We start from the raw sequence: 27,864 nt of genomic DNA on the forward strand, positions 1-27,864 counted from the left end.
ATAACTGAATTGCTGTGCTGTGCTCCTGAAACTAACACTATATTGTAAATCAACTGTATTTCAATTAAAATAAATAAAAGAAAACATTTACAGCTAAAAAAAAGTAGATTCATATAACAACATGCAAATAAACAACCACATAATAAGCCACCATTACATAAATAATATGGGAATTCCAAGGGAGGGGTAACATTTTTCCTGGTATGTATATAGCATACATAGGAGCAGGCTTTTTTGGGTTGTGAAATCCCAGTGGGTAGCAACCTGCTGAAAGCTGTCTTCAGACAGGAAATTTGCAGAGACCACAGAACAAAAGCCACTGTGGAAATGGCTGAGACAAAAACTCATGTAGAGAACTAGTAAAGAAGAAGACTGGAAAGGGGCTAATCATAAAATGTTCTGAATAGCAGCCTGAGGTGCATTTTTATTTCATTATACCATTTAATACATCTATTATATGACTATGAAAATAACAATCCTAAAAATTCTCTTTTCTGATATGACTTTCGCCTCGAAGATATTTCTGACACTTCTCATCCAGAACTACATTTCTCCTGGAACCCTGTTGTCTATCCTTTCAGAAGTGCTTGCAGCTTATAATGACCATATTCTGATTAGCCTCACCTTCATCTATTTGTGATGCCAATTTTACCAAAGCCCTTAATACCGAATCATTCATCTTATCTCTCAATACTTCATTATTTAGGGGCTGGCATTGGTATAGACAAATGTATGCAAACTGCCTTGGACTAACTGAGGCTCACAAAATCTTTCATTACACTCGACTGTGATGGAGATGGCCAGCTGTCCGTCAGAGATCCTGGTTCCCTTGCAAGGTGTAGAATTAAGGCTGCTCAGGCCACCTTGCCCTCAGGCGTATTATGTGACAGTCCAGACCTCATGTGATCCCCATTCTCTCTCTCCCTAGTCTCCCTGCTGGAATTCCATAGTCAGGGTGACTAAGCCACTTGCTTGAAAGATGGTGAGGTCTCCCTTAGCCTGGGTTCCTGAAGGACTTTATAAAACAGAACTCCTTAACTGTCCCCCTCAGTCAAAAATTGGATCAATGAGTCAGTAACTTTTTTTTAATTGACATCTAGTTGATTTATAATATTGTGTTAGTTTCAGGTGTATAGCATAATGATTCAGTATCTTTGCAAATTATATTCCATTTTAGGTTATTACAAGATAACAGATATGATTCCCTTTGCTATACAGTGTATCCTTGTTGCTTATCTATTTTATATGTAGTAGTTTGTATCTGTTAATTCCATACCCCTAATTTATCCCTCCCCACCCACCCCGTTCCCTCTCCCCTTTGGTAACCACAAGTTTGTTTTCTATATCTATGAGTCTGTTTCTGTTTTGTATATACATTCATTTGTATTATTTTTTAGATTCCATATGTAAGTGATATCGTATAGTATTTGTCATTCTCTGTCTGACTTATTTCACTAAGCACAATATTCTCTAGATCCATCCACGTTCCTACAGAATGGCAGTATTTCATTATTTTTTTAAGGCTGAGTAACATTCCATTAGTTACGGCTGAATAATATGGTAATATATATCACATCTTCTTAATCCAATCATCTGTTGATGGTGTCAAAGAACACAAAAAAAGCATACCTGATGGTGATCAGATGGATAACTAATGATGGTGTACTTTTTTTTTTTGCGGTACACAGGCCTCTCACTGTTGTGGCCTCTCCCGTTGCGGAGCACAGGCTCCGATCGCGCAGGCTCAGCGGCCATGGCTCACGGGCCTAGCTGCTCTGCGGCATGTGGGATCTTCCCGGACCGGGGCACGAACCCGTGTCCCCTGCATCGGCAGGCGGACTCTCAACCACTGCGCCACCACGGAAGCCCATGATGGTGTACTTTTGATTTCAGTCATGTTTAATACTTCTGTTCATTGGTTAAAAGGAAATCTTAAATACGAATGCAATGACATTGCTCAATAGTTTTATTTTAAATTTACTTAATCAGATAATGACTTAGGGATCTAATTCTTTATTAGAAATCCAGTCATCAAATGTTAAGGATCTAAATTATCCCTCAAGGGATGGAGGAACCTGGATTTTTTAAAGTACATAGTACTTACTAGCAGAACTGGGACTTAGAATCTATTTTGCCAGATTCCTAGTTTTGTACAGTTTTCACTATTTCATTTCAGCTAGCTGCTTCAAGAAAAACAAAGTAGAAAGGTTTTCCTTTCCAAAACACTAACATATGAATTTTGTATTGGGTTCCAAATTTCTTTTAAAACAATGGCCTAGTACAACTTTGTTTTCCTCTGATGGGAGTCAAAGAAATGATGAGTTTGTGATCTGAAGAGAAAGAAAAAGAGACAGTCTGTCTGATCTAGCAATTCACCTTTCTGCTTTGTAGCAATAGGTTACCCTGGGGAATGATAGACTGATACAGAATCAAAGTATCAAGTGTGTGCAGTAGATATAAAAGTCTTTTGAGTTGGGTTGCTATGCAATGATTCCAAGGCATCGATATTGCATATCTAAGGTGGGACCATAAGGAATTCTCAGATGTTGAAGATGCATTCAGGGAAAAAAAAGAAAGCTTCTGGAATAAATATATTTTGACTCAGTATTAAAGAAGAACTTTCTAATAGTCAAAGATATCAAGAGATAGAATGTCTGATTTTCTTCCTGAGACAGGGAACTACTAAGCTCAGTATCACTGATTGGGATAACTTGGTCAGGGTGGGTGGGGTAGAGGTGATTCAGATGACAGATGGGTGATAGGAGTACATGACATTTTCTCCACAGTGATCTTTGCAGTCCCTTTCTAGCTTGAGATTCTGAGATTACGCATATAAAATTTGTCATTTAAGGCTGTTAACTGCCAATGGTAGATGATATGTTAATTGGTCAGATTTTCTTTTTCTTAACCCATCATCTTCCCTTTAATAAGTAATACATGCTTTTTCAAAAAATTTGAGGATTCCTACAAAGTTGAAAAAAAGTAAAATTTCACTGTAGTTTTGTCATCTGTATAATCCGGTTTCATAGCTGCAAACACAGAATAGACGCTAGCTAGTTTAGGAGGAAAGGAGTTAATCTGAAAACATTAGGTAAGGCTGACTTTTCTATCAGGGACCCAGTAGGCACAGTGCCAGTGACCTACAATGCTTTTATGGACCCGTGAACATGACTTAATTTCTTTTAAAATCTGAAGGAAAAAGAAGAATTTTTAGGTTGGAAGAATTTTTATTATATGATACTGTATCTATCTTTATACCAACATAGTCATAAACTATGATTATATATACATGTACATATATAAAGGGGTGTGTGTGTGTGTGTGTGTGATGGAGGAAAAGGCAGATGAAGGCACAAGTGCACAGGACCCATTGTAGTCTTAAAGAGCATTGGCTTGGGCTTAGAGGCTGCCCACTCAGGAGCTCTAAGCCCAATCGAATACACATGAGCACTGACTGCTCCAGGACAAACCCCTGATTCCTGCCCCTGGCACAGGCTCCACTGCCCTCACGTGAGCCTGATGGTAGATCCTCTGCCCCTACTGCCTCTGAAGGCTGGCAGAGATGTCAGCTCCCAGATGGATTCAGTGAGGCATGTGCTTCTAAACTGAAGCCTTTCGTGTGCCCAAAGTATAGTTGATAACTCTAATTCGAAAAGATACATGAGCTCCATGTTCCTCATTGCAGCACTATGTACAGTAGCCAAGACATGGAAGCAACCTAAGTATCCATCAACAGACAAATGGGTAAAGAAGACGTGGTACATATATACAATGGAATATTACTCAGCCATAAAAAAAGAATGAATTAAGGCCATTTACACCAGCATGGATGGATATAGAGATCATCATACTAAGTGAAGTAAGCCAGACAGAGAAAGACAAATATCATATGATATCACTTATGTGTGGAATCTAAAATATGATACAAACGAACTTATTTACAAAACAGAAACAGACTCACAGGCATAGAGAACAGACTTGTGGTTGCCAAGGGGGAGGGGGAGTGGGGGAGGGATGGACTGGGGGTTTTGGATTAACAGATACACACTGCTATATATAAAGTAGATAAAAAAGGACCTACTGTTATAGCTCAGGAAACTATATTCAATATCTTGTAATAAACTGTAATGTAAAACAATATGAAAATATATATATAGTATATATTTGAATAACTCTGCTGTACACCAGAAACTAACACAACATTGTAAATTAACTATACTTCAATTAAAAATAAATAAATAAATAAATTGACTGAAGCCTGTACAAGGGTATGTTATCAGAAAAGCCTTGGTCACAGGCTTTCACTCTAGTGTTCTCACCATGTATCTATCCATTCATGGGTAATTTAGGCTCTTAACATGTAAGGAAGACTGAGAAGTGGATTTTGGGCATCCGTCGTTGTGATGTGTAAACATGGAATGTGGAAATTTCCCAAATGTAGGAGAGGTGTTCCAAAGGTAGTGAACAGCCAAATCTACCACATGATAATTGCTGCCAATGCATTGAAATATTAGCATCTGGACTTTCTGGTGTGCATATGCTTTATTTTTCTTTAATAGTTCAAATAAAAGCTATGTCTGTGATTACTGAATATGTGTTATGTAATAGGTGCTCTTAACACTATTTGAATTATCTAATTTGATTTTAATTAAAAAGAACAGCCTTTTAAATAGGCAATACTGTTACTACTCTTCCATTTTATAAGTGAGGAAACTGAGACTTGAAGAGGCTAAGTAAGTTGTTCCTGGAGCTACAGTTAATGAAGGTGGGATTTTATGCTGAGTCATACCTGCTATACTACACCTGTTATATAAGAGATATACAACTTTAAAACCTGCTTTTTACTTTTAATATTTTGGCATAAGCTTTTGTAAACCTGGATTCTAAATTCTTCTTTTTAATAGTGACATAATATTGCACTAAATTAATATAACACAGTATTTTCAAAGATTCCTCTATATTTTAATATTTAGGCTACTTCTAGATGTTTCCTCTTGTGGTAATTCTTTATGTATACACTTCTTTTTTTTCTCTATTTGGGTTTACTTCCCTAGATAAAAACTCAGAATTAGAATCACTAGGTCAAAGCATATGAAAACGTATTTTTGAGACACCAGCCACACTTTTATTTATTTTAATGATGAAAAAACAAGCCTGTTAGGTCATCTATTCAACATTCAGAACGTTTATTACATGACTCCTTTGTACTGGGCATGGTACCTGTAATACCCTGATGAATATTTGATGGTCTTACCTAAAGGGTATTATGGTTCAGTAGGTGTTAAAATGGAGTGTGTCTGAAATGAGCATCTTGTATGAATTATATATGGTAAGAATGTTTCCTAGATTTTCTGCGACAAGGTAGGAATACTTTTAGAGTTCTTAGGGGTTATAGGAAAGTGGCATTCAAAGCAATTTCAAAATGGCATCAAGGATGAACATTTTCTCTTCTTTGCCAGTTTGTTAGATGAAATGTTATCGGTCATTGTTTTAATGGTTATTTCCTTGAGTACTAATGAGGTTGAACATTTTCTCCATGTGTTCGTTAATGAGTTGTTTCTTCATTTTGAAGTACCCTTTGGTATTTTGGTATTTAGTATTTATATAAAACAGATTTTGGTGTATTGCATTTGTTGTAAATAATTTCACATCTGCTTTGCTTTTTAACTTTTTTTAAACTTAGGGAAATTGTTTTACATAGCCCAATCTACCTGGCATTTTCTTTCTAATTTCTTTTAGCACTTATATACTTCAGAAGTAGACTTGACCTCTCTAAAGAGGCATATAAATAATCAATTCCACTTTTATTCATTTATGTTGCATTTCATTTGTATTTAATTCCATAATATAGCTGCAATTTATATCTGTGTCTAATGGGATATATTAGATTTTATTCTAAAAAGATAGGCAATTATCTCAACATTATTTATTGAACAGTTTCTTTCTCATTAATTGGTGGTGCTCATTTTGTCATACACTGAATTTAGATTCCCTTTCTATATGAATTCATAAAGTCCTGTGCCCATTTGTCTCCATTTCTATCATAATGAAAATAGCTATTTTTTTCCCATCAATCTTTCCGCGGGCAGGAGTTGTGTTTTCCCTTTAATAACTAGCATAGTGCTTGGCATATGACAGGCATTATATATATGTTGAATGAATGCATAAAATAGGATGTTTCTGGGGTACCTATATTTTCCCACTATTCTGTATGTCAGTTTCTATGCCAGTTCTGCTCTATGTTAAATGTTGTGTCACAACAATATATTTCATCATTAGGTAGAACAAAGAATCTCATTAATATTTATATTCAGAATTTTCTTTATGTTCTATACTCTTTTGTTTTTATAAATTTATTTATTTTTGTCTGTGTTGGGTCTTTGTTGCTGTGTGCGGGCTTTCTCTAGTTACAGTGAGTGGGGGCTACTCTGTTGCAGTGCATGGGCTTCTCATTGCGGTGGCTTCTCTTCTTGCGGAACATGGGCTCTGGGTGCATGGACTTCAGTAGTTGTGGCATGCGGGCTCAGAAGTTGTGGCTCACGGGCTCTAGAGCGCAGGCTCAGTAGTTGTGGCACACAGTCTTAGTTGCTCCGCGGCATGTGGGATCTTCCTGGACCAGGGCTCGAACCTGTGTCCCCTGCGTTGGCAGGTGGATTCTTAACCACTGCACCACCAGGGAAGTCCCATGACTCTTTCTTCACGTTAACTTTAGAAAGTTTTAACAGAATCTAAAATTATCCCTACTAGAATTTTGATTGGAATTATGCTAAAAGTATACATTAATTTGGGAAGAAGCAAAGTTTATGTTGTAAATATTTTCCCACTCATGCATGTGTTATAGTCCTTATTTTCCTTTATAGCTTTTTATAATTTTCTTTACAGAGTTATTCATAAGTACTTTATTGATTTTGTTGTTACTGCTGTAGTGAGTCAGGATTATTGATGCTATTGGGAGCTGCATTTATTTATTTTAAAAAATTTACTTTTTGTTTATTGCTATTATATAGAAAAGTTATTGTTACAAATTTATCTTGCATCCTGAAACTTTTCTTGAACCACTTTATTAATTGTTACAGAAAAATTTTTGTACTTTTTTAGTTGATGTGAAGATCTTCAACACTTGAGAATAATCTCATTGTCAGCTAAATTCTATTTTGTTTTTACAATAAGGGATGGAAATTGAAGAATAAAAGTAAGATTTAAAAAAACAGCTTTTGGAGATAGGATTAAATTTTTACATCTATTTTAGAGACAGATATTATAATAGATTCTGGTAATTATATATATATGTATATATGTATATATATATGTATATATGTATATATGTATATATATGTATATATGTATATATATACATATATATATACATATATACATATATATACATATATATACATATATACATACATATGTATGTATGTATATATATATGTATATATAATCTGCGAAACAGATTATATCTGCTGTTATCAGCAGATTAAATCTGCTGGCTCTTTCAGGGGACAAATATTTGAGTTTTTCAGAACCGATGAAGACTTCCTTGTACAATTTCCTGACATACATGTTATTATCTCTTCCTGGTCTTTTCTAAACTCCACCCCACTTAGCTCCTGCCTTTGGCATAATATCCCGAAACCTCCCATGGATGGGGGCTCTCAAGCCCAGCTTTCTTTCATGTGGCAGCATGGAAAAGGCAAAGGTCCAGCTCTGACTTTGGCTATGTCCCCATCACACCAGGACTCCTGGGTAGAGGGAAAATGTGAGTTATGAGAGCCCCATTTAAAGCCACAAGAGAATGGATATAGGAAACAAAGAAGCATAAGGTGGAGCCCAATAGAGTCTATTCCATTTTTTAAATATTGTATATTTTATTCCTAATCAATAATGTTCAATTTAGTTGAACATCTAGAAGTTGTCTGAGATTGAATTTTCTATTTTCTAAAGAAAACTTTTGTGTCCTAATTAAGGCAAATATTTTATTTGATCATTTATTGTGAAGGTGATGATAAGTGTTAAATAAGGCTTTTGTTTGCATTTACTCTGTGGGATATTTATTTAAGGCTACCAAAACTTTGGTGGGTTTGGGTTAATATTGGTTCTTGCTACATCATGGGAGCTGACAAATAATAACACAATGGGGACAATACAAGTATGAAAGATCCAGGCTCACATAACACCATTGATCCTTCTGCATCATAAAATTTTGTTCTTTAGACTTGCACAGTTATCCAGTTTACATTCCATGTATTTCATCGTCACTGTGTCATGGGTTGACCTTCCTCTACATGCTTTACTTGTATTTTTGGAAGTTATTTTAAGGGCTTGTTTGGACGCTCTGAGACTACATTGACCTCTGGACATCCACATTGCAAGATAGACTCATTACTTTTGCAGATGTGATGACACCTCAAAATATCAAGAGATGTGCAGTCTGTTTTGGTGATAGGAACAAGACACTGTAATCCACTATGAGTACAACAGAGTCCAATACTTAGTTTGGGGTGGATTAAAAAAGATAAGATAATGAATTACAGTTTTGTTCAAGCGTTAGAATAAGCCTAATGAAGAAAGTTACTTCAGACACCTAATGATGAACTAGACCATAGTGTTTTTTGCAGAGTCTACCTGAAAAAAGCTTAGTATAGCAAACTTATGACTTTTTTACATAACTGGCATATTATTTTTATCTGTTGTGTTTAGAAATCAGTGGATGGCTTACATTTTCTTTAGTAGCAACTGATTAGTCTCATGCTTTCTCCTATTATGAAACTATTTTTTCCAACACTTAAAGGCAACTCTGGATCTATCAGAATCAAAAATTATAGATCTTCAGAAAAATTGTGATAAGGTGTTTGTTTTCTCCAAATTAAATAAAACCTGGTGTTTGATTTAAAGCTGACTCTGTAGTTTTCATCCTCCTGTATTAAAAACCATGTAGATTGGGAAGAAATATATGAGAATGTGAGTGAGAAAATCTTACATCACATCTGTATTGCTGACATGACTGGAAGAAAGTTTTGAATTAAGTACAGCAGTTAAAGAACAAGTGGAACTCAATAAAAGTTATTGCTCTCTTTTTGACAGAGAAAATGAAATCTTGGTAATGGATAGTATATTTACAATTTGAAAATGATCATTCCTGATAATAAAATAGGAAAAAGGACCAGGTGGCACTTTTGGATACATCTGTTGAATGATACATAATAAATATTTTGATAAGCCACATGTCACAGTTGTAAAATGCCCAAACCAGATCACTGGGTTCAAATTAAATAGTGACACAAACTAGCTGTGGAATTCTGAGTTGCCTCACCTTTCTTTGCCAATTCCTCTGTCTATAAATATGGGTAATAATAGTACCTACCTCATAGGGTGGTTCTGTTGGGGGTCACAAAGGCCACCCTGAGTCTCAACGGTTTGCTAGAAGGGTTCCCAAGATTCAGAAAAGCTGTTATACTCACAGTCATGGATCCTTACAGTGAAAGGATACAGATTAGAATCAGCAAAGGGAAAGGACACATGAGGCAAAGTCCAGCTGCCAACTTCCAGATGTCCCTTCCCAGTGGAGTCACATGGGGGTGCTCTTAATTCTCTCAGCAACAGTATGTGACAACATGTGTGGAGTGCGGTCAACCAGAGAAGCTCAACTGAGCTCTCGTCCCTAGAGTTTGATTAGGTGTCAGTCACAGAAGCCTGCAGCACCAGATGACCGACCTCAGCTATTCAGACGTCAGCCTCCCCTCCCCCAAGCAAAAACAGGTGTTCACCATAAGTGTATCTGATCCACTTGGAACAGCAGAAGCCTCTAGCATACACGCAAACTCTCTCATCAGTCAGACTGTTGGAAGAGCTCAGAGGTTATCTTCCAGGAATTGGCCTAAGGCCAATTCTGAAGGAGGGCCTTTCTTTGGAATGTGTAGCATTTGAGGAACTTATGCCTGCTGAGCTAACCCTTGCCTGCCCAGGGGTTATGAGGAATAAATGAGTTAATCAGTTAACTTAGAATAGTGCCTGGCTCATGTAGCAAATAAATAATGGTCAGCTAGAGTTCCTTCTTGTGGACCTCTGTGAGCTGAACGAAGCAGATCGGTTTGGAATACAAACAAGAAATAGCTATATTCCGTGGATCTCGTGATCATGACATAAGTCCTCAAGTTTGGAATAATGGGCATTACGAGCAAATTAAATATTTTAGCGAGCAGTGTTTTAAAAAAGCAGCGTTTTAAAAAAGAGGAGTTCCCAGTGAAACACCAAATCTTCACGTTTTGTCTTTTTGTTCTTTACAGAGCTCTGAAGTCAGCAAGGCAGTAATCAAAGAGCAGAACTGTTTGAGGAATACCACAAGAAAGCAGGTACAGAGTGGTTCTCAATAATTAACCCGTAATATTCATTTAGACTGATGATTAATTCAAACTTCTAGGCCCTGTTATTAAAAAGATTTTACAGAAAAGCCAGTTTGGTGTCTTAGAATACGTGTGAGACTGCATATCGCAGATGGCTGACCGTATCCTAAAGAGGAACTGATTTCTATGTATACATGAAATCAATTCTGAAGGTTTCAGTTAGGCCAGGCCTAGGTAGACATGTAAAGGAATTAACTAATTATTATTATTTATTATTAAATCAACACATATTCATTAAAGGCCTGCTATATGGCAGACACTCATCTATAAGGTATTTGGTGATTTTATAGACTTGGACAAAACAGGCATGGTCCATTCCCACCCTCATGGTGCTTACAGTTCAGTGAAAGTGATATGAAGTAAATAAGCAATATCAATATGTGAATAAAAATTGATAAATGCTATGAAGAGAAATTGCAGAGTTCTGTAGGAGAAAATATTGGGAAATAAGGGAAGAATCTACTGTAGATGGACTAGACAGAGGTGTTTCTTTGGAAGATGATGTTTCAACTAAGAGCTGAAGTGTAAGGAAGAGAGTCCCAGGCAGATGGAACAGCAGTGAATAAAGAACATAACTGTAAAAAAGGATAAAGTGGCTGTAGCAAAGTCACAGAGGTGGAGACAAGTATAAGATGAAGCTGGGTTGAAAATGGGATGAACATGAATATGGTAACCGGCCCGGTCCCATAGGGCCTTCATGGCTCAGGTAAAGTGTCTTCAGACCAGCTCTGCTTGGCCACTTTATGCCCTTGGCATTTCCATGCTATGTCATTTGGTGTTCTCTGCTGGTCCCCTGAATATAGAAGCTTTCAAATCTGCCACCCAACCCTACCCTTCTACATCTCCTGCCAAAGTATGGTGTAAAGGGCTTATGACTGTGCAAAGAGGTTCTCAATGTGTCCAAATACTAGTTCCATAATATGTTCTGTATAAAATGGTTTGGGGTCAAGAAGGTTTGAAAATTTCTGAATACTGTACCACTCTCAGGAGCTTTAAATACACATTAACATGTTATAGTTTCTGGGAAGTTCTGTAGTACAAACATATGTGTATGTGTTTTATGTGTGTGTGTGTCCCGTTACTGAACTTAATATTTAACCAGTATTTCCAGGTTTACATTAGAAAATGTTTCAGAATTTTCTCTCTTAGAAATATGTATTTTAAGGGGTTCCTTATACTCCTGAGGCTGGCCTGCATTTAGGTCACTTGACCTACTTTATGGCTATGCACATTAAATTATGTTTGATAATTTTCTAGAATCTGGATAATTCAAGCCAGAAGAAAAAATTCATAAATGTTTGCTTCAGTGGTTTAGCTTTTTAAGGCAGAAGATTTTTCTTGACCTGAATTATATGGTTAACTGCTTTAAGTCCTGATTATACTTTGCATGTGAAAATACTGCCTTAAGTACCAGCAAGGAACACTGGAGTAAGAGCTTACTAAGTAATTTTCAGTGTTAGTGTTAGTAATGTTTGTTTTCTTAAATCAAACAAAGCAAAACCACAAAGAATACTGTCTGCCTCTTAGCTGCTCTGAATCTCATGCTTATTCTTCTTGATTTGTAAAATTCACCTAAGTTTTAAAAGTCTGAAAGTGAGGAAGATGACTTGGGGTAGTGCCTACTTTAGCACCTAAAGAAATGATTTGATTTCATATAAAATGTGGAGATTTTGTATTTGCAGCAATAAAAGTTTCAAGGACTCAGAGCGTGAGAGTTAAACTAAGGTTATCCCAGAAGAGAGGTTCTCAGCATCTGTGTTGGAAAGGACATTGACTTTTATAGATCAATGCAGTATCTTTCAATTCAGTTAATTATTATTAAAAATAAGAAAAAAATCATTAAAAATTCCCTAGTACTTCATAACTTAGAAAGAAAAAAAGCCTTGTTTCGTCCCCAGAAAGACAAGAGACAGCTGTCCCTGAATTACTACTACTGCCATTTGCTTTGTACTAGAGATGTGTCTCAAATTTGGAAGCTAATTAGAAATCTTAATTGAAAATGGCTTCAAAAAAAGGAAAAGAAAGCAAAATGATCAACATGAAAACATAAAGTAGGGAGGAAAATAGAAATGGCTATATTACAGCCAGATTGAATAATCACCTATCTTAAAATGAGTTGGTGCCTAGGGAACGTATTTTGTGGCATGAAATGGAACTTTACTGTTTCCTCTTTCAGGAGGAATTTTCTCCACCAAATGACAAGTCTTTTAATTTCTATAAATTGTAATTTTCAGGGACTAGATTTTTCTCAGTGCACAAACAATAGTTTTAAAGTTTTGAAGCTGAAGTTAAATCCCAGCTCCCTAACTTGTTCCCTGTTTGACCCTGGACAATTTTTCCAACTGTTCTCAATCTCCATCTACCCATCTTTAAAGTGAAATTTTAAAATCCTGTTTTGCAATGTGGTTTCTTTCTTATTTGTCTCTTGACTTATACACTGACTAGATATATTCAGTTCTAGAAAGAAAGGAAAGAAGAGAAAAAGTCAAAAGGAAACAAAGCTAAATTTGAGAATATATATAATGTCTAGCAGAGAATACCAATACCATACATTCAGAAAGTGCTTGTTGATTCTGTGCCTTGGAGGCAAAGATTGGAAGGCAGATTCATTAATCCTTTTACTTAAGCTATTTTTCTTTCTGGTGGGTATTTTGGATTCTGTTGTCCAGATTGTAAATCCCACTTAAAGGTATTAGTGACATATATTATTTCTGAATTACAGTACTTTGCATGCTGGTTAGGCATGAGAGTTGCTCAATTCATATTTGTTTAATTTGAGTGAGGCTGTGAACTAACAGGGCAGGAAGTAGGTAACCCAGATTGTCCTATCTTCTGGTTTACAAACCCCATGTCTCACATCTGAAGCAGAAGTGGTTATGCCTCCCTGTGAATGATTTCATTCAATGATAGTGTACCCACTTCCTGCTGCTGCCCCATGCACTCTACTCCCATCAGACTAGCTAATTTCCTGTTATTTATGCATATTGTACATTTGTGGCTTTAGGTCTTTGCTTGCACTGCCTCCACTTTCAATATTTTCTTCCTTGTTTTCTTTCATTCTCCCTCCCTTCTTCCCCCCTTCCTTTTATCTATACCCATCTTTTTGATGTACATATCTCTTAAAGTCTGACCAAATACCACCTCCCCCATGAAGCAGTCACAGGTATCTGCTGAGATAATTCTCTTACCTCCTTTGATTTTTGTTTTGTTTTGTTTTGTGTTCAAGCACTGTTCCTTGTTCCCTGTCTAGAAAGTGACCCTGAACACAGATCCAATGAGATCCCAACCACATAGTATGTTAATGGCTCTTTACTTCCATCCTCTGCTCCATTTTGTTACCTTTTACCAAAAATCTCTTCAAAGAAGTAGACCACTGGCAATGTTTGCTGCTTGCTTGTACACTGGTGTCTGGGTTACTGGTGGTATGAATTTTTGCCATTGAGCACCAGGCTGCAGTGACATCAGTTTTCTGAGTCTGGTTGGCTTTCTGAATCTATGCTTATTTTTGGCTGCTGTGTACTTTGCAGTCAGGAGCCTGGCTCTGCACCCAGTGGTCTAGGTGCCCTGATTCCCAGGACACCTGCCTGCATCTATTTCCCTGTGTCCTTACCTTACTTTGGGTATCCTTCCTTGATTTATGACTTGGATACACATGTGATACTGAGAGTTGCCCCTGCACAGAGGCCCTTTCTACTGCTTCCTTATCCCCCACCCCAAACTCAAGGGTGCCCCTATTTATTGAGGCCCATTCATATCAAACTTAAGGTTATCACTTAAGTCTTGATAATTTGGACTCTTGGCTCCTATAAGTCAATATTTGTTTCCCAGTTTATTCTTCCTACTCCTTTGGAATGGATTTCTTTTTGCTTCCATTTATGTCTCTGCATTCCTCCTGATTGAATGGTTATTATCAAACCGTTCCAATTGTACCTCTCTAAGGCCATCTTCCACTTGTCTAGCCATGTTAATAGTAAATATTATTAAAATTGATAATGCTAGTAATATTTATTGACCACATTCTATATTTTCTAATATCTTCTTTTGTTTCACTGTTTTAAAATTTGCACACAGTAAAATTCATACTTTCTGGTGTACAGTTCTAGAATTTTTGACAAATGTAAGCAGTCATATACTCACTCCACAATCAAGATACAGAACAGTTACATCACCTATAATCTTCTCTTTTCTACACCTTTATGGTCAGCCTCTCCTGCTCACTTCTAACCATTAGAAACCACTGATCTGTTTTCTGTTTCTATAATTTGCCTTTTCCAGAATGCCATATAAATTGAATCATACAGAATGGAGCATTCTGAGTGTGGCTTCCTTCACTTACAATAATGTGCTTAAGATTCACCGAGTTTTGTGGGTATCAGTGATTTATTCCTTTTTATTGCTGAGTAATATTCCATTGTATGGATTTGCTTTGGTGTGATTATCCATTTATTTTGAGTTTGAGTTTTTAGTTTAAAAAAAACATGTTTTTCTGTGATCATGTTTTATTTCTCTTAAGTAAATAGTCAGGAGCAAGATTGCTGGGTCATATGGTATGACCCAGGTTATGTTTAACTTTAGAAGAAACTGCCAGACTTTTTTCCAGAGTGGTTGTACTATTTTGCCTTCCCACCAGCAATGTACAAGAATTCCAGTTGGTCCACATCCTTGTCAGAGATTGATATTGACAATTTTAAAAATGTTTAATTATACCATTCTAGTAGGCACATAATATTAGCTCATTACAGTTTTAATTTGTATTTTCCTAATGATATATAGATCAGTTTAGAAAATATTGATATCTTAACAATAATGAGCCTTTCGATCCATGAACATTGTATATATCTTCATTTGATTTTTATCTTATTTTCTTTTATCAATGTTTTATAGATTTATAGCATACAGATTCTGTACATATTTTGTTTGATTTATTTCTAAATGTTTTTATGTTTTTTGGTACTATAATAAATGGTACTTTAAAAAACTTTATTTTTTCATTGGCAATTTATAGACAACTGATTTTTGTATATTGCCCTTATATTGTGCAACTTTGATGAACTGATTATTTCTAGCTTTTCTGGTAGGTATTTTTGGTTATTTTCGACATAGATAATCATGTTGTCTGCAAAGAGACATTAGTTGTTCCTTTCCAATCTGTATGTCTTGTATGTTTTTCTTGACTTGTTGCATTGGTCATGACCTCCAGTATGATACTAAAGAGGAAAGATGAGAGTGGAAATTCTTACCTTATCCCTGACCTTAGCAGCAAAGTACTGAGTCTTTTATTATCCAGTTATGATGATAACTGTGGCATTTTTGTAGATGGCCATTATCAAGCTAAAGTACTTCCATTCTACTCCTAAATTGAGAGTTTTGTTTGTTTGTTTGTTTTTAGTTTTCTGGATGAGAGTTTTTATTTTCTGTACATTGAATTTTGTCAGTTACTTTTTCTGCATCTTTGAGATGATCATAGGTTTTGTTTTTTATTCTGTTGATATAGTGAATTACATTGAGAGATTTTTGAATGTTGAACCAGTTTTTCATTCCTAGATAAACCCCTCTGTATACGGTTTATTCTAGAATAAACCCCTCTTGTGAACTTTTGAATTAGATTTGCTATAGCTAAGGTTTTGTTGATAATTTTTTTGTGAGTCTAAGTTCATGAGAGATATTGGTCTTTTTTTTTTTTTTCCTTATGGTGTCTTTGATTTTGCATTAGGTTAATGCTGGCCTCATTAAATGAGTTGGAAATTATTCCCCACTTTTGGTTTTCTCAAAGAGTTTGTGTAGATTTTTGTTATTTGTTCTTCAAATTTTTAGTACCACTCATCAGGAAAGTCATCTAGCCTGGAGTTTTATTTGTAGTTTTTAAATATGAGTTCAAGTTTGTAATAGTTACAGAGCTATTCAGGTTATACATTTCTGCTTGAGTGAGATTTGGTAGTTTTTGTTCAAGAAAGTGTTCAATTTTATCTAAGTTACACCTTTTTAAAAAATTGAAATGTAGTTTATTGGTAATTTATAGCTTCTCTCTTTTTTCTTGGTCAGTCTGGCTAGAAGTGTATCAATTTTATTTATCTTTGTGAAGAAACAGCTTTTGGATTTATTGATTTTCTCAGTCGTTTTAATTTTCAATCCCATTGATTTTGCTTTTACTTATATTATTCTCTTCCTTCTGCTTGCTTTGAGTTTAATGCACTCTTTCTAGTTTTCTAAGATGGCAGCTTAAATCATAGATTTGAGACTTTCCTAATAGTAGCTTACTAAATTTCTTCTTTTTTTTTTTTTTTTTTTTTTTTTTTTTGCGGTATGCGGGCCTCTCACTGTTGTGGCCTCTCCCATTGCGGAGCACAGGCTCCGGACGCGCAGGCTCAGCAGCCATGGCTCACGGGCCCAGCCGCTCCGCGGCATGTGGGATCTTCCCGGACCGGGGCACGAACCCATGTGCCCTGCATCGGCAGGTGGACTCTCAACCACTGCACCACCAGGGAAGCCCACTTACTAAATTTCTGTAAGCACTACTTTAGTTGTTGCATTTGACAAATTTTGATATTATCTTTTACTTTCATAATTCAAATTATTTTCTAATTACTTTCGTGATGTCCTCTTTGGCCCAGTGGTTATATAGGAATGTGTTGCCTATTTCCCAAATATTTGTATTTTCAGATTTTTTTCTGTAATTAAATTCTAGTTTAATGCTGTTATGTTCTGAAAACATGCTTATATGATTTAAATTCTTTTAAACCTGTCACGGTTTTATGGCCCATGTCAAAAAAATAAGGACTGCCTTCAGGTCAAAACTATAAGAAAACAGAGGGGAAATGAAAACTTCACCCTCATGTGACTTAATTCTTCAAGTTTTAGCTCCTTCTTACAATTTTCCTGCTTTTGTTTATTTATCAAAATGCTCAGGTATCTTGCTTTTTGTATCTACTTCTGATCAGCGGGACATATAGTATTCAGTTGCTTTGGTCCATTTCTGCTAGAAATGGAATACCTAAAAGTTTTGCATATGTTAATTTATTTACTTCTCTCCACAATTTGTTAGACAGGTATTACCATTTTACCAGCTTATGATGAGGTAACTAAGGAATAATACGGTTGAGTTAATTGCCCAAGGTCTCAAAGTGGCAGAGCCTAGGTAGTCTGGGTCTATAATAGCTCTCTTCACCACTTTGCTACAATGTCATTCATGCTAAATTACTGTAATAGGGATTCAGATATGCATGCTAGACTAAAATAGAGTTAAATTATAAAAGATTCCAGAACACAACAGCAAGAAATAGTCAAACAAAGACAGACTTACTAACTTGCCAGACAAAGGAAAAACAACTGGTGAAGAAATTCCCAGAGTAGTTCACTAAAGGGAAAAGAGCCAGTGAGTATTAAGTGCTAAAATGTTATGGGGTGGGAGATAGAGGGGTGTGGGGAGTAGAGGGGTGGAGAAAGAGGGAGAGAAGCATGCAGAGGTGGATGTTATGTTGGTTATGCTATTTAAGGATTGAAAATTAGTACTTTGGCAAAGACAGAATATAAAAGGAAATTTTTCTATTTACAACATTACATTCTGTATAGTATATGCTCAATAAATACATGTCACATGAACTAATGATTATGGTATTTCCTTTCCTTACTTTTCCTTACATGTGGGATCAAAAACAATCCTAAGAGTTGGAGAGCTTCATCCTGAGATTGAAAAGATGGGGAAGGAAAAAGTTTTATTCAGTATTCAGGCATAAATTAATGACATACTTTTCACATAAAATCTGAGCTTAAATACCATACTGCCTCAGTAATAATCCTTCATTTACTCCAGCTGATCACAGAAGATTAGCCCATGTTATAGAGGAATTCATTAAATTAATCCATGATTTTTTTTAGTTGCATGAGAGGCACCAGAGAAACTCTAAATGAATTTGCAGGTGGAACAATGGCTTGGAACTTCACTACTCAGCCTTGTTCTTTTCGTAGATATTCTTCCCAATTCAAGTTTAGCAATTAAATGTTCTTTCTTTTTCTTTTCCTTTTTTTTTACATTTTTGAGTACCTGTGTTTGCTCTTGTTGTGGTGCAGTTTTATTGAGTAAATATTTTAGGTAGAATGTGTGACTGGGTACACATTTGTGTGTAAAGAAACTGCTTGCAGTGAAAGAATTCAGACTCATCATCTGCAGTAAGAATGAGAAAACTTAGTTATGTCATATTATATTCTTTGTAGATAACCTCAGGCACTCTATGAATGTCTCTGGAGAGTTAAAGTGAAATTACAATCATCATGAATACACATTTATTCTTGCCTGTCATAATAAAAACAGAAGATAAAATTTTAATTAAATTCATCATCTGTCTTACTTTGAAATTTCAGATTTCAAAAGAAAACGAGCAATTAATCATCAGAAACTATAGCTAATTCAGTCAATACTAATTTGAACCTGAAATGTATCCTCATAAGGAATTCAGTCGGTTCTGTGAGTGAATAACTTCTGATGTCTGTATTAGAAATGGCCTGTGGATAAAGCTGACACTTCAGTTTTAGTTTTGCTTGAGCAGGTGGTATTTAACTGGCCTTCGGTGTACATGTGTGACAGTGTTCATAAGGATTTTGAAACTTTCTTGTTTGTTTCAAATTTAATGTTTTATTGGAAGGTGAATGGACAATCCCAATCAGTTACAAAAGCAAAATTAGAGGATTCTAGGGTTGTGATGGAGATACAGGAGTCTACTGAAAAATTGTCCAAAATTCTGAGAAGCTAGATATTTTTGTGTAATAACTCCAGCATGATCTTTGTTGTCCAGTTTTTGAGATCACAATTTGGAAAGCTCCCTATAATTTCAGCTGTTGGGCTCCTGTGGTAGGATTTCAGCAGAAGCTAGAAAATCCATTTTCTGGTGGATAGGTGGCCATGGCAGACATATTCGAAACTTCCATAACCAGAGCCATACCCGTAGCCTCTGAAGTCACATCCATAGCCCAGTCTGCAGACGCTGCCATTACCAAAGCCCAGGCCACCAAAGCCAACATAGCTGAAGCCTAGGCCTCCGTAATAGTGCCTGTAACGGCTCATGGTGTCAGGGGTGGTGACTTTGGTTTGCTGTTCAAGACAAGATCCTGAGTATGAATATCAGCACGTGTAGAGGGATGCTTATATACCGTGGTCAGAGCACGTGATATATCATGTGTATACCTTCCTCTCATGTCATTTTTTTCATTATACATACTTTGCACAACTCATTAATTTGTTGTCCCCTGACACAGGGAGAGGGCCTCACACTCATTAAAATATTTGAGATCACTTTGTTGCCTAGTTAGGGTGTTCCTTAAACGTTATTGCATCACTCTATCAAAGCATCACTTTGCACCCTTTAAATAGACACAATTACATTTGTCAATTATACCTCAAGAAAGCTGGTGGAAAATGTTATGGCATCATTTTGTAAGAGGAAACGCCCTTGCCGCAGCAGCGTTTCCTCGGAGTCCTCTTTAGTACAGGTGAGAAAAGAATCAGCCTCCATCCAAATTAAGATTCTCTCTGTGCATCTCTGCTTCTTGAGATAGGCTTGAGATGGGCTGCTAGGAGCCATGACATTTAGAATATGCAGCTGCTGAATAAAAGTATCAGGAAAAAAGCCCTGTCATCTGAAGTGTAGAGTCCTGTCCTTTAGTTAGTTTTCAGATGAAGAGAAGGCCATTTAAAAATACCCAAGCATCTAGTGAATTGCCATAAAACCCTCTTGTACCATTTTTAAAATTATTAATTTATTTATTTTTTCTGTGTTGGGTCTTCGTTTCTGTGCGAGGGCTTTCTCTAGTTGCAGCGAGCGGGGGCCACCCTTCATCGCGGTGCGCGGGCCTCTCACTATCGCGGCCTCTCTTGTTGTGGAGCACAGGCTCCAGACGCGCAGGCTCGGTAGTTGTGGCTCACGAGCCCAGTTGCTCCGTGTCATGTGGGGTCTTCCCAGACCAGGGCTCGAACCCGTGTCCCCTGCATTGGCAGGCAGATTCTCAACCACTGCGCCACCAGGGAAGCCCGTACAATTTTTTAAACCTCTGCTGTGTGATAGCAATTAAAAAAACAAAACAGTGTATTTGGAGCTCGAGACCAGCTTTACAAGTTTTCGTTAAGTAAGCAAAAATGCAATGAGTCACATGAAGTATTTATAGAAAAAAAATTTCCATGAAATTACAGTCTGTTCTGGAACATTCAATGAAAGTTCCTATCCTTTGGATGATATGGGAGAAGCAACCAGGAGTGTCACACTGTGAACAAAAGGGTAAAAGCCCACCTTAGAACAAAAGACCTTCTCGCTGATCCCAGTGTGGCCACCTAGCCCATGGAGATTTTCTGTCCCATCTCTGGGTCTCAGTGTGCTCATCTCTTGAATGAAATGACCCCTAGTTTCCTTAAGTCTCTTCAATTCTATATTCTGTTAGAACCTTTTTATCTCAGTGTTTAAAGAGTGATGATAGGTAGACATAGGTAACACACCTCTCGTGAAGAGATGACTGAGATTAAATCAAACATGTTTTCACATCTCTACTTTGTAATTCTTCAGGTTGCTGTCATTTTTATAACTGACACGGAACACAGTCTAACAAGTCAGATGGCTGACCAGCTGTATTCCCAAAGCTGGTCCAACTGTTCCCCCTTAGGACATCTGATCGTTGTTGGAAACTTTAAATGCTGGTGCAGATCTGCTGTAGGGCTGAGGTGTGCTGAGTTCTCGGGATTAAGTTAAGGGGGCCTTGTCACAGGGATTGACAGAGCCTCCCTTTCTGACTTTATAAACAGTGGAGACCCACGTTGTTCTTATACTAATTTGAAACAAATGAGCGACAGACTGACCTCTGATTGAGAATGAGCCAGAGACGTAGTCCTTTGGACTAAGCTTGCGGAACTGAGTTCTCTGTATTGCTGCTTTGTGTTCTGTCCTTCTGAACATCAAGATTTTGCTAGTTTCAGTGACCATTTAATACTCATTGTAATTTGGGATTATTTCTTGACCGGGATTGCGATCTCTGAAAGACAGCTCTGCAATTTAAAGAAACAAATGAAGAAAATATTACCCCTTTGTTAAGTAACCAGAATGATGGATCCGGAGAGTTGGAAGTGTTCAGTCATTTGGGTCTATTTTAAAATTTCAATTATTTTTAATTTTTGGTCTTGATTATGTTTCATGCTGACTTGACCACTGAAAGTATATTTGCATCAGGATCAAGTAAAAGAACCAGAGAGGAGTATGTTTCAATCAGACAGGATGTTATAAATAGAATTATGAAAACATATCCGTGCTGCTTCCTCGTGGTACAATTGAGGAGGACGTAGCTGACTGAGCCCCCAAAGCTGGACTTCTGATCAAAGTGGAGCTCTGACAACTCTCATCTTTATTCTACTTGTGACGAAGCGTGTCCTCACCAAATTTAATATTAGTAGTAAAACCATACTGTTGGCCTGGAGCATTCAATTGTCTCCTGACACAATTGGTTTTCCTGGACAGAATCATTGCCCCTGAACGTTCATCCATGGCTGGTTCATATCCTCTGTCTGGTCAGGGCCCTCATGAGAAGCCAGGAGGGACTTTGACCTTAAATACGTGCCTGAATTTTTTAGGTAAAATATTTGCCAATTTATGCCATTTTTTTCCAAGGAAACATTTTTTCCTGAGATCTTATTTTTAATTCTGCTATTACTTTTGAATGATACAGCGTAAGAATAAATCCATGTTACTGAGAATAGAGGCCTGGTTGAAAAACTGTGAATATAATTTTCCTGCAGTGATGGTAGTCTTCGAAGTACTTGACATTTCCCATGAGAGGAAAGGAGCTGAGAAGGCAGGGGTAAATCCCATCAGGATCACATTCCTGATTTCACCTCTTCTTAGCATCATACAGCATGCGGCCGACCCTTAGAAGATCAGCCCATCCACACGCCATGTTGCAAATTCCAGACGTTTAGAAGGTTTTAAAGTGATTTGGCATTGTGAATTATATCTGGTTTATCAGAATGAAGTCCTGGCTCCAGAAGTTTTGAAACACTGACATGAAGTGAGCAGTTGAGTAGCTTAGCTACTGAAAGGCTATACCATCAACATAATGGAGACTTTATGTTTCTTCTTGAAATGGCTAGGAAATAATAATTCATTCAACACTTCATATCAGAGCAATGTTTGGAAACTTAAGTGAAAGTCATAGGTATACAGTGTCATCAAGCCTCCAGTACTCCCTGCCTGGACCTCAGCTGAACCGGCCAGGAAGCATCTTTAACCAGAGGTCCACTCAGAACCCAAGAATGGCCCATTGTATGATGCCTCACACCTGTGTCATCCTGGGATACGTCCTAAACCACAGGTGCCTCCTGTCATGTATCCTGGCCATTATTTCGTCCCCATTTTGCCATGGGCTTAGTTGGCTATGACTCAATCTTCCTCTGATCCTCTCACTTCTGAAATAATTACATAAGGTCCTTGGGGTCTTCTGTTTCTGTGAAAAATAGTCTCATCTGCCTTCTACCTCCTGAGAAATTGTTTTCTTTGTCTGTTTGTCTCAATGGAAACCTGCTTTGCTGGAGTTTTCTGCTACCCTGCTGCCTACTGTAATGTAGATCGGCCACATATACAGAGCCTGGAGGCAGGGTTACTGTTTTCCTGGTGCCACAAGAGGCCTCCTAAGCTGTTATGACTGGCTATGCCACACCTCTGTCCCTATTTATCATGCTCATTGACCAAACTCCTGTTCTCTTTAGACTTTTCTACCAGACACATAGTCTTCCCTTGGTCCCCAGGTTCCGCCTGCAATCCCTCTGGGCAATCGCAATTCCCATGGGAATAACCCATCTAGCATCCTTGCTGGTACAGTTTCTTTGTCTTTTTATGCTCTAGTGACCATCAACACCACTCTATTTCATCCACTCGTTTATCCCATGACAATACCCTAAGTTACAACCACTCAGTGCTGCTGCTACAATGTGAAAGCAACCATTGACAATTCATAAACGAATAGGCATGCCCATGTTACGATAATATTTTACGCAAAACTAATTGTTATTTAGGATTTGGCCTGTCATTTATCCCATGACAATACCCTAAGTTATCCCTTAGGACTGAATTCTTCTCTCAGCCCCCAATCTGTCACATCTTTCCCCATTAATGACTTCCCAATCTAGCGTAGAAACTTTTCAGTCGCCTTAGTAGTATTGCATTCTCAGCTTCACCCTTCTCTCACTGCGTCCACAGACAAAACCCTAACACTATGTCAACCAAGCTGTCCTTCTCCACCAGGCTGCCGAGCCCCGCTGAAGAAAGCCACACAGCTAGTCAGACTGAGGCCTCCACAAACCTGTGTCTCCAGGCCCAGATGGACCCATACAACTGCCCCACTTGTTCCTCATCCAGTGCTCATAAAGGCCAGCACAAAACTCCACCTGTCTTCTCAAAGCTTCTCAGTTCCTCCCATTTCCTCTCAACACGTTAACATAATTTAGTTTGTTAAATTCATTCCTACCAAAGTCATAAAGAAAAATATAGTAGATGTTTTGTACCTGTTACCCAGTTTAATAAATCAAACTTTCCCAATACAGTTGAAAACACCTGTGTTCCCCTTCCTGATCACATCTCCTACACCCTTCCTCCCAAATATCATAACTATTCTGATTTTAGTGTTTATCATGCATTTCTCTGTGATTGTACCTCATGTGTGTGTACCCCTATGCAATACAGAACTGGAATATTATTTTACATGTTTTAAAATTTTCTGTAAGTGCCATCCTCTTTCTTCCCCCACCCCCACCCCCGTCTTAGTCTCCTCTTCACTCTTTCTCCCCCTTTTTCTCTATACTTTGTGAAGTTAATCAATGTTGGTGTGTGAAATGAAAATCCAGTCTATGCAGAATGAATAGATCACATTATATTTATCTACTTTCTTATTGATGGACATTTAGCCTGTTTCAGTATTTTATTATTAGAAGTTGATTCATTATAAACATTCTTTTAACTGTCTTCTGGTATGCATTTGCAAGAATTTTTCTAGAATGTATGGTTGGAAGTAGAATTGCTTTTCAACTTTACTAGATATTACCAAATTATTTTCCATTGTGACTGGAACACCAGCAGTACATAAAAGTTTATATTGCTCGAAATCCTCATCAATATTTGAGGTTTTGAGACTTTAAAATTTTTGCTTATTGATGGTCGTATAATGATATCTCATTTGGCTTTAATTTGCATTTCCATGATAACTAGTGAAGTTCAGAATCTCTTAATAAGTTTCTTGACAATTTGTGTTTAATAATTTTGAATTACCTGTCTACATATTTTGCTAGTTTTTTCTGTTGGGTTGTTTTGCTATCATTCTTAAGATATTCTGGAAAGTAAATCTTTATCAGTTATCTTTATTGCACACAGTATTTCTGCTTGTTTTAGGTTTAATTTGCTCCTTTTCTAGTTATAAGGTGACAGCTTAGATCATTGATTTGAGACCTTTATTTTTCTATTATAAGTACTTAATACTATAAATTTCCCTGAAAGCATAGTTTGATATGTAGTGTAGTGATTTCATTCTGATTCTAAAGAGTATTAGTGTGTTTTATATATGCACACACTTGTTTTTATTGCAATTCTCTTAAATTTGTTAAGGTTTGTTTTAGGACCTAGGATATGATCTTAGTGAATATTGCATGTATACTTTGAAAAAAATATGTATATTCTGTTGTTGTTGAATTCGTTGTGTTATAAATGTCAGTTAGGTCAAGTTGCTGGTACTGTCGTTGTCTTCTGTATCCTCACTGATTTCTGTTTACTTGTTCTAGCCATTACTGGGAGAGGGATGTTGATGTCTCCAAGCATATCATCGTGGATTTGTCTATTTCTCCTTTTAGTTTTTTAAGTTTTTGTTTCACGTATTACGAAGCTCTGGTGTTAGGTGCATGTACCTTTAGGATTGTTATGTCTTTTTGGTGAATTAACCATTTGTCATTATATTATTCCTTCATGTGAAATCTATTTTACTTGATATTAATATAGCCACTTCAATTTTCTTTTGATTAGTGTCTGCATGGTTTAAATTTTTTGATCCTTTTACTTTAACCTATATATGTCATTATATTTAAATATAACTATGAAACATAGAGTTAGTCCTTGCTTTTTTGTCCAAGCTGATAATCTCTCTTTTTAATTGCTGTGCGTGTGTGTGTGTCTGTGTATGTAGACTGTTTACATTTAATGTAATTATTGATGTGGTTGGATTAAAAACAAATATTTGGCTAGTTTTTGTCTATTTATTCCATCATTTTTGGTCTTTCCCTCCCGCCTTTGGATTATTGTGTGTTTTTTGTTATTCCATTTTACCTCCACTATTGGCTTATTATTTATACTTATTTTTTAAAAAATATGAATGGTCGCCCTAGGAAGTACCATATACATTTTAATTAATCACACTCTACTTTCATATATTTTAGTGATATAATTGTATACTATAATTTTAGTGTAAAAACAATAACTCCCTATTCATTCCTCTCTTCATTTTTGCTATTGATGTTATATGTTATATTTTTACACATGCTATAAGCATACAATACATTGCTGCTAATTGTGCTCTAGACCAGTGCTTGGCAAATACTAGCCTGCAGGCCAAATCCTAAATAACAATTAGTTTTACATAAAATGTTATTGTAACATGGGCATGCCTATTCGTTTATGTATTGTCAATGGTTGCTTTCACATTGTGGCAGCAGCACTGAGTGGTTGTAACAGAGACTGTATGGCCCAAAAGGCCTAAGATATTTACTATCTTTCCTTAACAGGAAAATTATGCCAAGCCCTGCTTTGGGCAATTATCTGGTATAGTCACTCAAAGTAAGAAAAGATGAAATTAACATATATTTTTCTTCATACCATTTGTAGTGCTCTTCATTTCTTTTGTAGATCCAAGTATCTTTCTGTAATGTTGTGCTTGAAGAACTTCCTTTAATATTGCTTGCTGTGCAGGTCTGCTTCTAATGAATTTGTCAATTATTTGTCTGGCTAAAAGTCTTTACCTCTCCTAATTTTTTACAAGTTATTTTTACTTTGTGTAGAATTTTGGGCTGACAGTTTTTATTCTTTCAGATTTTTTAAGATGCCACTTACATAGTTTCTAACAAGAAGTCCAGGATATTTTCTTCTTTTGGTACTCTACGCGTACTTTGCCTTTTTTGCGGTCAAACTTTTTTTACCTCAAAAATTGTCTCTTATCTTTGGTTTTCAGTAGGTTGAATATATGTAGAAGTTTCTTTTTTTTTTAATTTTTGTTTGATTTGCTTATTTGATTATTGGGGTGTGTGTGTGTGTGTGTGTGTGTGTGTGTGTGTGTGCGCACTACTCTGCTTGGTGTTTTCTGAGCTTCTTAAATTGGTGTTTTGATGGTTTTAAATATTTTTGGAAAATCCTAGGCCATTGTCTTTTCAACTATCTATTCTGTCTTTTTCTTTTTTCTGAGATTTGGATAATGCATTTTGGTTGGTACTGTCTCACAGTTTTTGAATGCTCTCATGCATTTTCACTTTTTTCCTCTGTATTTCTGTTTGGGTTATTTCTATTGGCCTGTCTTCAAGTTCACAGTTTATTTCCATGATGGTGTCACATCTACTGATGAGCCCATCAGAGGCATTCTTCATCTTTGATGCTGGTGTTTTACATTCCTAGCATATCCATTTGACTTTTTCCACTAGTTTCTGTCTTTGCTAAAAATTTCTGAGTCTGGATCTCTTGATTGTGTATTTGCTTTTTCTCTTGAGTGTGTTTTTGTTCTTATTCATCTTCTTCTTCGTCTTCGTCTATTTTGTGTTGTGTGTAGGACAGTAGGCATGAAAGAATTAGTACTTAGGCCTGGAAGTGAGCTTTTCTCTTTCTCTGTTAAGCCTTTGTGTGTTGGGGGAGTTGAATCAATCTAGTCAGTAACTGAGCTGGGTTAGGGTTTTGTTGTTGCTATGCCCACGCTCAATGCACCTGTAGCTTCAGATTTACTTCTGTGTTCACTGGTGTTTAGGGTGGGATTTGGGTGGCTGGAGAATTTGTTCTCCACCCTCCAGTTTAGACTTTTCCTGGGAACTTCTACATCAGAGAGGTCACTATTCATGCTTCTGTGTCTCCCCCAGTGGTAACCTACTGTTAACTTATTTCTTAGTGTTTGCTGGCCTGGTGTTTGGGAGCAGAAACATTCTCTGTTGTTCTATTTCAACGTTGATCTTAGGCAAAATCTGTGTTCTTGGGTCTTAGGGAAGGGGCTTTCTCAATGACCCTGTCCCTGTCTTAGAAATAGAGGATCAGAAGATCTCTAATGATCTGATCCCAGGAAACTTTCCTTCCCTTCTCTTGTTCCATCCCCTAATTGCAATGAGTTTTCACCTGTGTGCTGATGGCAACAGGGTCTGCCATTTTTGTTCTATAGGGATAAGGATGCAAGTGTTGTGCTATGTTTTCTCTGCAGTGACTGCTGC

The 27,864-nt window shown here is 36.8% G+C and overlaps 1 protein-coding gene across 9 annotated transcripts in view; it reads left to right on the plus strand.

Annotated features, from left to right (window-relative positions):
- The window catches only part of INPP4B (inositol polyphosphate-4-phosphatase type II B), a 717,274-nt gene that overhangs the window by 323,980 nt on the left and 365,430 nt on the right, over positions 1-27,864 (plus strand). For all 9 annotated transcript variants that reach the window (XM_073805532.1, XM_073805533.1, XM_033857340.2 and 6 more), the window contains one exon: positions 10,287-10,352. The gene's annotated coding sequence lies outside the window, so the exon portion shown is untranslated. The remainder of the gene's footprint in view (positions 1-10,286; positions 10,353-27,864) is intronic.

The sequence above is a fragment of the Tursiops truncatus genome, chromosome 5 (genome assembly GCF_011762595.2).
Source record: "Tursiops truncatus isolate mTurTru1 chromosome 5, mTurTru1.mat.Y, whole genome shotgun sequence".
In the NCBI taxonomy this organism is placed as follows: Eukaryota; Metazoa; Chordata; class Mammalia; order Artiodactyla; family Delphinidae; genus Tursiops; species Tursiops truncatus.